This window comes from Dermacentor albipictus, chromosome 6 (assembly GCF_038994185.2).
Source record: "Dermacentor albipictus isolate Rhodes 1998 colony chromosome 6, USDA_Dalb.pri_finalv2, whole genome shotgun sequence".
Classification (NCBI taxonomy): Eukaryota; Metazoa; Arthropoda; class Arachnida; order Ixodida; family Ixodidae; genus Dermacentor; species Dermacentor albipictus.
Window position 1 is genome coordinate 138,819,998 of NC_091826.1, and position 13,297 is coordinate 138,833,294.

The following is a 13,297-nucleotide window of genomic DNA, read 5'->3' on the forward strand; positions in this document are numbered from 1 at the left end:
CGCCATCGTTGATCAGATCGACTCATTGTCATTCAGATCATCCATAGAAGAAATGTACTGCTGAAATTCCACCCCCTCATGTAATACCCCTTCAATGGGGCCTTTGAGGTACTAATAAATAAATAAAAATAAATTGAGTGAATCCCAACTGGTGAGCTCATCTTCGTGCGTGCGATACCAAACTCTAGGTGTGCCACCGAGGTAAAAGATTACGTTGGCGAGCATAATAGTAGGGTCCCACCGGTTATTGTGGCTGACGTGTTCATACAGGCTGATCCAGTCATCGATGTCTTTGCCCCATCTTTGCCCGAGAATACGCCAGGATCACGGGGAGCAGGGAGAGTGATGTAGGTCGTCGAAGTGGCAGCAGGTGTCAGAGCCGGCAGAGTCGGGTTGGCGTCGCCGGGAGCCATGAAGGAAGGCTCGACGTACCGTCCACTGCGAAGCTCCGTGACGAGGTACGGGGAACGTCCACCTCCACCAAATATGTTACGTAGGAAGACACCGACGAAAAGCTATTTACAAGTATATTTACAAGAAAATACACTGCGCTTGGCCAAGAGGCAACAGCCCGTGCTAGCTTCTGATTGTCGTCGTCGTCTTCTTACTGCTCGGCTCTTCGTCATTGGAAATACTATCCTGTAGCAATATGTTGAAACCAGGCAAAGGATGGCACATGGCCACCCCGTTTTCCTGACAAGGGGAAGCCTGCACTGACGAGGCACTCGAGGATGCACATGCCAGAACAGGAAGCAGCAGGTTGGAGATGAGATAGATCAGCATGGCGAGAGCAAAGCAGTTAGCGAACTGCACCAAGGTACAGTCACCAAGCCCGCATATAAATCGAGCAACTCTCTTGCACTGATTCTAATCTGATAAATGTTAATCTTGTTTATGTGGGCGGCAAAAACTGCGCAACAGTTATTATTGACCAAGTTTCTGACTCTTGGGGCCAAAGGTGAAGGTTCGATGCCTGGCTAGCTACCGTCCGTAAAAATGATGAGGCAGGAGGCCTTCTGACGTCATCACTAGTTATAGGAGGAGCTTCTGTATCCTGTTCATTACTGTTTGTAATTGAGTTATCCTGACTCCACTGGGTATTGTACAGGGCAGTATAGAATTATTCCACTGCTTTTACTATGCCTTCGAGATTGCTGATCATGTTACCCTGCTTATCTTTCAGTGCATACATCTTGGCTTGTCCTATGCCAAGTTTCGTTCTCACTGATTTCAGGCTGCGTCCATTTCTTACGGTTTCTTCAGTCTTTCTCATGTCATAATTTTGAACATCACTTGTTTTCACCTTGTTGATTAGTTTTACAGTTTCGCGAATTCGGTCTTATCTCTTGAGTTTGACACTTTCATACTTTGTTGTTTCTTTATTAGGCCCTTTTTTACTTGGGAGAGCTTGCCTACTAGTTGCCTTGGTGCCTTGCCTCCCACTTCAATTGCTGCTTCTGAAGCCAGCCTGGTTACAGTTTCATTCATTATCTCTGTCGTCTTCATTTCTCTGTTCTAAGGCTGCATATTTGTTTTCCCGTACCAGCCTGAATTTGTCTGCTTTTACCCTTACTGCCTGTAGGTTTACCTGTTTCTTCTTGACCAATTTTGCTCCGTCTCTATTCAAATTGAGGTGAATCCTAGCCCTCACTAACCTATGATCATTGCACTTTACCCTGCCTATCACTTCTACATCCTGCACTATGCTGGCAACCAGCTACAGATAAACCCGTCTAAAACAAAAATTTGTTGTATTCACTTCCCACCAACGGACGCTTCACTTCATTCCTCCTATCTTATTGGGCGGAAGTCCTATCCCTGCAAGTTTTTCATGCAATTACAGGGTGTGTACCAACCGGGAAAACCGGGAAAACCGAGAATTTTCAGGGATTTTCAGTAGTCTGGAAAAACTCAGGGAAAACTCAGGGAATTTGTGCTTCTATCAGGGAAAATTAGCTGTAATTTTTTTAGAGGGTCAAAAGTCGCGGTAATGTTGGCTCGAGAAACAGACAGGACTCGTAACGAATCGTCGTCGGTTGGAGGAGTTGCCAGTGTACAGTCATCGACCGACTTTCCGGATTCCCGATAACTCGGGCGGCTTCGCGTCACCACCACATACCCCAAAGAGTCAATGTATCATAACGTCTGAAATTTCAGACACAAGAACTCTTCGCCATCCGATTTTCTAAACGTTTTGCATGATCGCAGGTTTGAGACGGCATTAATGAAAACCACCACCGCTGCTATTTTGATTACCTCGCCGCCTTGAACCGGTGCTCTCGCACGCAGATCCGCTGGCAGCCGTAGCCACCACTGCGGCAAAGCATAGGCCTAGCTGCTTCGACGTTTGCTGTTAAGCTTATTGTCGTTCAGTGCCGTGTTTCTTCATTTCTCCACTGACAGCAATAATTTGTCTTTGAAGCTCGGAAAGCACGGCGCATTGCATAATGCTCTTTCCCGAAAGTCTGCGTCACCTCATTACAGTCATGTAACGCGGTGAAGCGTAACAAGCGTAAGAAGGGGCAATTGTTGCGGGACACTGTATGTATTCCTTAATTTTACACGCGTGCACCCGCCCTCACCTGTCACAGTAGAAGCACCGATATGCCTAATAAGTGCACTGACAGGCATTCAGAGCTTTTTCAGACGTACATGTGTCGATTTTAGCCCTTAAGGGCAATAAAAGACATGAATTTATTTTTGTGGACTGCCTGATTTTTCGGAAGTTTTCGCGGCCCCTAGGGGGTCTGAAAAATTTGACGTTGACTGTAAATTGACCAAGAGTATTCTTCAAATGGTCCGTGGGGCAAACGCGCGGCGAAAGGAGGATGAGAACAGAAAGGATTGACGCACTGAAGAATGAACGGGGAATTAAGTATGCGACCGCTTCTTTGAAGGAGCCTGCGCTCAAAAAACAAATTGTTGGCTGATGCTGAGGTGCAGGTGTCCCTCATCCAAACCAAAATAAACTCTTTAAAGCAGTGAAACACAATACTGAGGCATCTTGCGCGAGCTGAGAGTATGTCAGGACAGTTGCATGACACTGAGCATGCTATCAGAAATAGCTCATATTCGAAAATATTTGCTTCTATATGCACGTCCTTTTTATTTGTACAAGAGCATGTCCAACTCGATCTGAAAATTTTTTCGAAGACGTTTTATTTGCTGTGCATTTTAATAACCCCTCTCTTATATTCTTTTTTTTTTAATAACATAAACACTATTCCTTAGTATTCAAATTGGATTAAGTCGGTTTTCTTTAAAAAATTTTTCATATGCTTACTAGAGAGTGACAGCATAGGGCGATATGGTTTCAGCGTGACTTGACATAAAACATAGTTCTGCATCACTCAGGAAATTTTGCAAAAGCACTCAGGGAAAACCTGGAAAACTCAGGGAATTTGGAAATGTAAACTTGGTAGACACCCTGAATTATCTTGGCATAGAAGTTGACAAACATCTTAAATTTACTGAACACATAACCAAACTAAATAGATTACCTACGGGATTAGGGTACTTCTGACAGCACGAAACATATCTGACCATCAAACATTACTATCATTATACTTTTCATTTATTCATTCCCACATTAATTACTGCGTTACTTGCTGGGGAAACACTTAGGTAACCCATTTAAACTCATTGCAAGTTCTACAGAATCAGGCTATTAGGATAATTACATTTAGCCCATATAACAACGCCTCATATCTTTTACGAACTAACTAATCACATTCTTACAGTCACACAACTCGTTAAATATAATCTAGGTACCTCTTTGTTCCGTCAAATCAATTACACACGATGCGATAGCTTGTTACCACAATCTTCTCTATTAAATACTAATATTACCAGGTTTGCAATAAATAGGAACTTTATTTTCCCAAAAATACATAATAATTATGGCAAACAGAGCGTCCATTTTTCATCTATTGCATTCTGGAACACACTACCATTATACATAAAAACACTTAAAATTCACGAATTCAAGAAACAACTAAAAGATTACATTCTGTCGAATACTGATGCTTAGTCCATACTCACAACCATTCTTTCAGGGTGCCTTCATTTCATTTTCAATGCCATACAGTTACGTTTCTGTTTCTGCCTCACATATACATTCGAGTTAACAAATTCTACTGTGTTCGTAACATCATCTATGCAGTTACTTTATCAGTTGTCAACGAGATTGTGTTACAGTGCTTTTTTTCATGACATTTATGCATATGTAATTCTTCAATCATGGTATTCATACTAAAACCTGTAATTTTTCTATGTTAACAATTTCTTGAAAACTGCTGTACTTTTGTTTTATTACGTTTACTTTGTAAAGGAGGTCCCATTGCAGTCTTTGACTCCGGGACCTCCTCCTGAATATTAACAACTTGTAATCATTCTTATGATCTCAATAAAAACCGATTCTGATTTTGATTCTGATCGGCAGAAAGTATGAAGTCAATTTCATTTCTTGTTTCACCATTAGGGCTTTTCCAGGTCCACATTCTGTTGCTACGCTTTATGAAAAAGGTGTTCATTATTTGAAGCTTATTCCTTTCTGCGAATTCTACCAGCACCTCTCCTCTAGCATTCCTAGAATCAACGCTGTAGTTGCCAATTGCTTGTTCACCAGCCTGCTGTTTCCCCACTTTTGCATTGAAGTCGCCCATTACTACAGTATACCAAGTTTGCACTTTTCTCATTGCTAATTCAATATCTTCATAAAACTGGTCTACTTCCTCATCATTGTGTCTGGATGTTGGAGGGTAGGCTTGTACTACCTTTAATTTATACCTCTTATTAAGTTTGATTACAACTACAGCTACTCTCTCATTAACGCTGTAGAATTTATCAATGTTGCCTGTTATGTCCTTTTGAATTAGGAATCCTACCCTGTATCGCTTCTTATCTACGAGACCTCTATAGCACAGGACATGTCCGTTATTCAGCGATATATGAGCCTCGCCAGTTCTTGTAATCTGACTAAGGCCGATGATATCCCAAACACTGTCTGATGGTTCCTTAAAGAGTCCTGTTAAGCTAGCGTCACTCGAGAGGGTTCAGGTGTTAACGTTGCAAGGGTCAGTTTCCATTGGCGGCCTGTCTGTACCTAGAGATTCTTAGCACCCTCTGCTGAGTTACAGGTCTGACCGCTGCTTTAATCAGGTGCTCCGCAGCTGCTGGTGACTGAGGGCCATTTGGTGATTGAGCGAGTCATTTGTGAGGGAGTGGCCGAATACTGCACCAGGAAGGCCAATTTCTGTTCTGGTGAGGGAGTGTCTTGTTGAAGCTTAGTGGGCCTTCCTAATTTGGTTCTACCTGGATTAGTATAGCCCCACTCGCTCTCAGCATCTTTTGCCGGTGACAGGCGTCACTCCAAGCCTGCAGATGTGCACTGGAGAAGATGAATTTTCAAGCTCACCATTGCCAAAAAAAAAAGAACATTATGGAAGCTTTCGAACTTTCGGCTATGGCTCAGCCAGATAAATTGATAGGCAGCGAGGCTACCCCATCGCCTACAAGTACAGCCCAGAGGGCCCTACATGCCTAAAAACTTTGATTTATCCGTGATAAAGGTTTTCCTGATCTCCTGCGATAGCTTACTGGTATCCTGTCTAAAGATGTTACCACCAACTTCTATTGCACACTCCTTAATGATGCCCACACGATTGTCGTTCATTGCTTCAACACTAAGGTCCTCTTCCTGAGTTAAAGCCGTATACCTGTTCTGTAGCTTGATCCGGAATTCCTCTATTTTCCCTCTTACCGCTAACTCATTGATCCGCTTCTTATGTACCAGTTTCTTCGGTTCCCTCCTCAGGTCTAGGCAAATTCGAGTTCTTACCATCCTATGGTCACTGCCGCGCCCTTTACCGAGCACGTCCACATCTTGTATGATGCCAGGGTTAGCGCAGAGCATAAGGTCTATTTCATTTCTAGTCTCGCCATTCGGGCTCCTCCATGTCCACTTTCGGCTATCCCGCTTGTGGAAGAAGGTATTCATTATCCGCATATTATTCTGTTCTGCAAAGTTTACTAATAGCTCTCCCCTGATATTCCTAGTGCCTATGCCATATTCCCCCACTTACTTGTCTCCAGCCTGCTTCTTGCCTACCTTGGCATTGAAGTCGCCCATCAGTATAGTGTATTTTGTTTTGACTTCACCCATCGCCGATTCCACTTCTTCATAGAAGCTTTCGACTTCCTGGTAATCATGACTCGATGTAGGGGCGTGGACCTGTGCGACCTTCAATTTGTACTTCTTATTAAGTTTCACAACATGACCTGCCACCCTCTCGTTAATGCTATAGAATTCCTGTATGTTACCAGCTGTTGTTCTTATTATCAGGAACAGTTCTCGCATCAGGATAATCTCGCAGTTCTCATGTCTCCGCTAAGCCCCGGTTGCACAGGACGTGCCCGCTTTTTAGCACTGTATATGCTTCATTTGTCCTCCTAACCTCACTGAGCCCTATTATATAACATTTACTGCCCTTTAATTCCTTCAATAGCACTGCTAGACTCGCCTCACTAGATAATGGTCTAGCATTAAATGTTGCCAGGTTCAGATTCCAATGGCGGCCTGTCCGGATCCAGGGATTCTTAGAACCCTCTGCTGCGTCACAGGTCTGACCGCCGCCGTGGTCAGTTGCTTCGCGGCTGCTGGGAACTGAGGGCCGGGGTTAGATTGTTGTATTCATATAGGAGGTTGTGGCCAAGTACTGCACCAGGGTGGCCAATCCTGCTCTGGTGAGGGAGTGTGTTGCCGGTTCTGGTCACCGGGATCAGGCCGCACTCCAGGCCTTGTTTATGCTATTTTATCAACACGCGGAGTTTTCTTTTTTTTTTTAGTCTGGTGGAAAATTGCGTGGCACCTGGATTCAAACCAGGGTCCTCTTGCAAACAAGGCGGAAGCTCTACCTCTACACCACCGCTGCACCCGAATACGAATCGTTCCACTCCAAATTAATAAAACGTGGCATAGTTTTCTTGTGCCTGACAAATGCTCTTAACAAGATGCACCCATTCATTGCAAGAGAGTTTTGTAGCCCAGAAGGCAAAATTAATGTCAGCAGGCTACCCAATCTCACTTTTGATGGCTGTGTCAGAATCCTTGTTTAGAAAGTTGACAAAAAAGAAAACCGTGGAAACCGCGGACGACAATGAGTCTTCAAAAAAAAAAAAAGTCGTAGTGATGCCATATTTGCATAACTTGTCACTTAACCTTAAGAGGGTGGCCACTAGGAATGGCGTCACACTAGTGTTTTCGGCGCCGATCAAACTGGTTAGGTTGTGCAAAAGCATCACAGGAGAGAAGAAAGATGCGACTAGTGGCTGTAAAAAAAAACCACACCACTTTTTTTCACAAGAAGTGTGCATCTTCGGTTGTGTATCGCGTACCTCTGTCTTTCAGATTGTCCTATATTGGCCAGACAGGTCGTTGCATTATGACCGCAGGCGTGAGCATCGCTATTTGCTATCTAAAGGTACAGGAGGTAACTTGCCATTGCATTGCAAAAAGCACAATTTCCAACCAGTTTTTGATAGTGTACGGATAGTGGGAAGAGAGTGCAGTAAACTGGAAAGAGAAATTAGCGAAGCGTTCTACATGAAAAAGTTGGGTGGGCATACATGTGTGACTGAACCTTCAGTTCATATTAATGATAAAGAACTTCAATTACTAAATTTATCTTGTTAATCCAAGTGTTGTTGCCTTTGTCGGGAAGGGGTGTGAATTGGCTTTTGTGTGCGTGTATATCTTTTGACTACAAACCTTGTTATTGGTCATGGGTATATATGCATGCGTGGAGGAGATGTGTGGAATGTATTCACAATAAACTTCAGTTGTAAGTCCAGCGTGGTCCTGTCTGTTTCTACTTAATGTGCTCGCGTCCGTACTTGCTGGAAACCATTATATGTTCATCATGCACCAACTGGCCCTGCAAACTACTCTACTAAACACTTTTGAGAAAACCTTACCCAAAGTTGTTGGTGCAGTTCACATCTAACAAAATGCACCAGGATTGTAGTTTTTGCTGTCTTTGCTTACAGGTGACTTTTTGCGTCTCTACCCTTTTATTCGTACAGTTCGAGGTGCTGACGTGCGAAGTACCTAGCCGCGCAGTCCAAGGGGCCGATGCACGAAATGCCTAGTATCAGGCTCGAGGAGTCAACACTAGTCGCGCAGTCCGAGGTGCCGACACACGAAATTAGTAGCCGCAAGCTCGAGGAGTCTACATTCTATGTGCTTAGTCGCGCAGTCCGAGGTGCTGATCCGCGAAATACCTAGTCATGGGCTCGAAGAGTCAACACTTGATGTGCGTAGTCATGCAGTTCGAGGTGCCGACACGCGAAATGCCTAGACGCGCGCTCGAGGAGTCGAAGCTCGATGTACGTAGTCGCGCAGTCGCAGGCGCCGATGCACAAAATGCTTAGGCGAGGGTCCGAGATGACCGCGCGCGATGTGCTTGATCGCCAAGTTTAAGACACCTATGCGCGATGTGCTTGGTCACGAATTCCGAAACACCAAGCGCTGAAAGGATTAGCCGTGTGTCCGGATTCCGCGCGCAAATCTTGGTTGCAATGTCCTCGTCGCCGATGCTCAGTATGCTTAGCCGCAGGTCGGAGATGTCCACAAACGTAGGGATCAGCCATGCTACTACCATGTCCGCGCAGCGTCCGTTTTTACATGTGATATTACGGCGAGTAAAGACTTCCAGTCCAGACTCGCGAGGTGCAAAGAGCCAAGTGGACGACATGAGCAGCAATAGCGAACCGTGCTGGATGGAGTCACATGGCGCGGCCAATTGCAGACTCCGGCACGACTTTCAGTCATTTGCTTTTTGTATGCTTGTTTCAGTATGGTCCTAGGAGGTAGCTGAAGCGGCAAATTTGAAGATGGAGAAATGCGCTTTCCAACGAGACCAAAATGGCGGCACTCGGTTGCGCCGTTCCGGAGATATTGTGGCTCAAAAAATGCAGTTTTTTCTTTATTTTTGCTACATTTCTTGCCACCTTGGCTGATAAAGCAATTTCTTTAGATCACTTCTACGTGGTTTACAGTGATGGCATTTTGAAATGAGATAGAAAACAAGTAATAGAAATTGAAAATGTGATTTTCAAAAATTTGATTTGCTTGGCCATTTTTCGCGATGTGAAAGCCGCGTCCCCTTCTTGTTAAAGCTTAGTGGGCCTTCCTAATTTGGTTGTACCTAGATTAGTGTAATCTCACTCGCTCTCAGCATCTTTTGCCAGTGACAGGTGTCACCCCAACCCTGCAGATGTTGTGCACTGGAGGAGGTGAATTTTCAAGCTCACCATTGCAAAGAAAAAAAAAACAAAAAAACCTTTATGAAGGGCTTTAAACTTGCGACTATGGAAAGCGAGCATTCGACATAGCTCGTCAGATAAATCCATAGGTAGTGAGGCTATCCCATCACCCACAAGTACAGCCCAGAGGGCCCCACATGCCTAAAAACATCTTTGATTCATCCGCGATAAAAGTTTTCCTGATCGCGATGGGTAACTCAATATAGAACGACTTCTAAATGGTTCTGGCCTCATAGTTCCGAAATTGCATTTGCGCAGACTGCCGTGAACTCGGCTAGGCAAATCCTACAGGCGTACCGACAACCAATCACAGTTGTGAATACATGCTCGTGATCTACTGGAGTACAAACGGAAATCTGCGAAAACAAATGTAAGTGCAAATATAGAAGAAATAACTGGATGTAAACTACGACGTTTTTTTTTACTTGATGAAAATCTGTATGTGAGCTTTGCAACTGTTGACATTACATTATTTATTTCTTACTGTTTGCGTGCTACTGCAAACCTTCTCATCACTTTTTCTCTTCCTTTAGTGCTGCAATCTTTTGGGGGGGGGCGGGGGGGTAGCGTGAGACATGTAAGTAGAGAGTAAGGCCGTTTAGTATATCAAGTGCCTGAGAAGATGCTTGAATTATCTGCGGTATACAGGTTTTGATGATCGCGGCAGGTGGCATGGCATAGTATTTGTCAGTGGTTCTAACATCGGGGTTTTGGAGTCCCTCGTGCGCAAGCGGCCATGAACTAGATACACAACACATTTTCGGCGGAATTGGACATCACTTAAAGGTAGTGTGTAAAAAATAGAAAATTAGAAAATGAAAAAGTTTTCAGCACTTACCGCGAATTCACTAGTTCTTGTCTGGAGGTACGTACACCAAAGAGTTCGCGGTCTCGGCTGCCTGTCTCATGCATCGGAGAAGTCTTTCTGAACGAGACGGAACTGGTACTGTTCTCCGCGCAAGGCTGAGACGTCAGATGTGTGGAGGGTGCATTGACAGAGACTTTCGCTCTAAGGCAAATTCTCAGTGGCGAGACTGGCCACCAAACAATAGTTCTGAGCTGCGAGTAAAATAGGTGACCTTGGAAGCGGCCTATACGACGCCTCCGTTAAGCTACAGCAGAAGCTTCTGCCTTTGATCAGTTAGACATTGTTTGTACACTTAACACGGGAAACCTATTGACGTCCCGTTTGCCGCTGAACTTGAAATACGTACAATTTAGCAGTTGCTCGTGATCTACGGGTGTACAAACGTAAACCATGAAAACGAATGTATGTACATATATATTTGGTATATATATGTACACATATATACACTGTGGGATTGTCACACCTGTCCTCTTGGGACAAAGGAACGACAAAGTAGCGCAAACAATCACAAGGGCATTTATTGCACCTTTCATAGATCAATGCCTGCTAGGCCAGTTGCTGTCCACAAAACATGCCGATAGGCACGCGACAAATCTAGAAGTCCGACTCACTGCGACCGGATAATGAGCGAATATGTTCACCCCATGCTGGACACCAACGCCTGGTTGTTCGCACGTACGGTCACACGAACGGTGGCGCGTTCGCATGAGGCCTCACGAGACGGTCTCGCAGAAGCATGGATCGGCACGTGCGGCACGTCCGCGCTGCTTGCCGTCCCGAACCAAAGAGGAAGAGCGTTCTCCTTTCCACGCCCAAGGAACCCCGCCGTGAGGCGGCATTAGCAGCGCTACACTCGTGCCATCTCTCGTACTGTGCTTCAACCACACCGACCGCCGCGAGCCCCAGACCACGCGGCGAAGCCAGAATGCAGGAGACGGGAGCTATGCGGGGAAAACAACATATCAAGGGACACGGGAGAGTTGCGCATCCCCACAACACATGTACAGGGAAACTTTCGCCCACGGACAAATCGGAAGACCCTTCCACCATCAAGGTGGGCTTGCATGAGCAATGCAAGCCCAACTAGTCCAACAATCGGTTCTTCTTCGGTACAAAAACAGGTTGTGCAAGTGCTGAAAACTTGACTTTTGCATTACAAAAAGAAACGAACACCTGTTGGGCCAGTTGTGCTTGCATTAGCAATGCAAGCCCAACTAGCCCAACAATCGGTTCTTCTTGGGTACAAAAACAGGTTGTGCATGTGCTAAGAACTTGACTTTTGCATTATAAAAAGAAACGAACAACACCTGTTTGTCCTATTTTTCATGGATTTTCCAAGAAGTCCTTTGTACCAACGAGCTTGGTTTAAAATGAAAGTTTGATGCTTGCTCGCCTGGCATCCAATCTGTTGCCACATCCATCGGAACTTGTTGGAAGTCGCTGGTGTTGGTATGGCTAATCAGATGCCAGATTGGACGCCACATCATATCATGCATGTCCTATTTGTTGTGGCAATCTGCAAAATGAATGCATGTTTGAAGCGGCTACTTTCCATACCGCACCAATAATTTTGCTGGCATTATTAAAAGCACTGAAATTAATTTTACTTGTCAGGTTGCTACCCAATTATTTGGAAGTTTTTGTTGCCCCCTTCAGGAATACAAAAGGTTGGATTGCAACATTGCATTCTAATAAGCTTTCACATGTGTGCCTTTCTTGATGCTTATAGCAAAGTTAAAAGAGCGCATATAGGACATGGACAAGACAAAATAACGCAAGCGCGTCTGTTGTTCTGGATTGTCCAAGTCATTTTCTGTGCTCTTTTAATTTTACTATATATCGCCATAAACCAACAGCTATCCCAGCAGTGAGCCTAGTTGCCGTTGTTGCTTTTGCAGTGACATATTTTCTTGCGCAAAAAAAAAAAATCTCTTTTAGTGGAAGAAAGACAGAATAGCACTTGTCTTAAGCTGACAAATTTTAGTGAATAAATAAAAAGGCCAACTTGCTGCACCGGTGTGGGCCCATCTGTGTAGTTTTCTGCTGTTACCAGCCTTGGGCTTTGGAAGAGTTGATTGCTGGTCTAGTTGGTTTTCCATAGTTGAAATAGTAACTTCGTGCGATAAAAATCACAGAAACAAGAAAGGTGGGCAAAGACAAGCTCTTGTCTTTGTCCACCTTTCTTGTTTCCGTGGTTTTTTATTGCGCTAAGTTACTACTTCAATTATTGGGGTTTGGCAATGGCTGCCTGTTGATTCATAGCCAACATGTTTGGGAAGGACAAGTGTTAAGCTCGAAAATTGGTTCATTGCTTGGTGAAAGCAGCACAAAAGTGACAGTTCTTACCTGTTCTGTGATAGTCAACACGGTTTGCTGTACGACACCAGCTTCTGTAAGGGAGTAATTTGACTTGACAAGTGTGAAAGCGTTTTGCTCTTGCTCAGAAGTGCTGGGCAAATACTGATGAAGAATAAACAAGGGACGAGAAAGGAACACGACACGAGTGCACTTGCCATTCTGCATTCGTGTCATGTTCCTTTCTGGTCTCTTTTTTTCTCATGCTATTTTTCGGCAGTTTACTCTTACTGTGCCATATTGGATGCTAGATTACAAATATGAAGTTTAAACGTAGCCCAAAACAAGTCTTTTATTTAAGGGGAGACTGACTTTTTTGAAAGATAAGCACTTGGACAGCTTAAAGGGCCCCTAACCAGGTCTGGCCATTTTGAGCTGACAAGTGTAATGCATACAACGTGTGTCCATGATCGTGTCTGCTTAGAATTACCTCACTACTTGTTGTGGAAAGAGCTGCAATTTAAAACTAAATGTCGTTTGCCCTTCTTCCTGAGGGCGCTGTGTTCCAAGAGGGCGGGATAACGTATATAGGCAAGTGTGCCTATGTACATGTATATGCTGTGACGTCACTCATAGTGACCTGTGACTCTTCAAGAATTATTCGAGGCAACATCTGTTATTTGTGTAATCTGTTCGACAAATTGAAGTTTAGAGAAATAATAAACTACACAAACCAAATTCTGCACATTTTTGTTTTACTTTGCCCTGCAGCAGGACTGTTTCCGTTTTGTCTGCTTGTTCCCACATGAT

General features: G+C 44.3%; 1 protein-coding gene across 6 annotated transcripts in view; it reads left to right on the forward strand.

The window, feature by feature from the left end:
* The window catches only part of LOC135896103 (inactive histone-lysine N-methyltransferase 2E-like), a 458,065-nt gene that overhangs the window by 118,762 nt on the left and 326,006 nt on the right, over positions 1–13,297 (forward strand). The gene's annotated exons all lie outside the window — the stretch shown is intronic.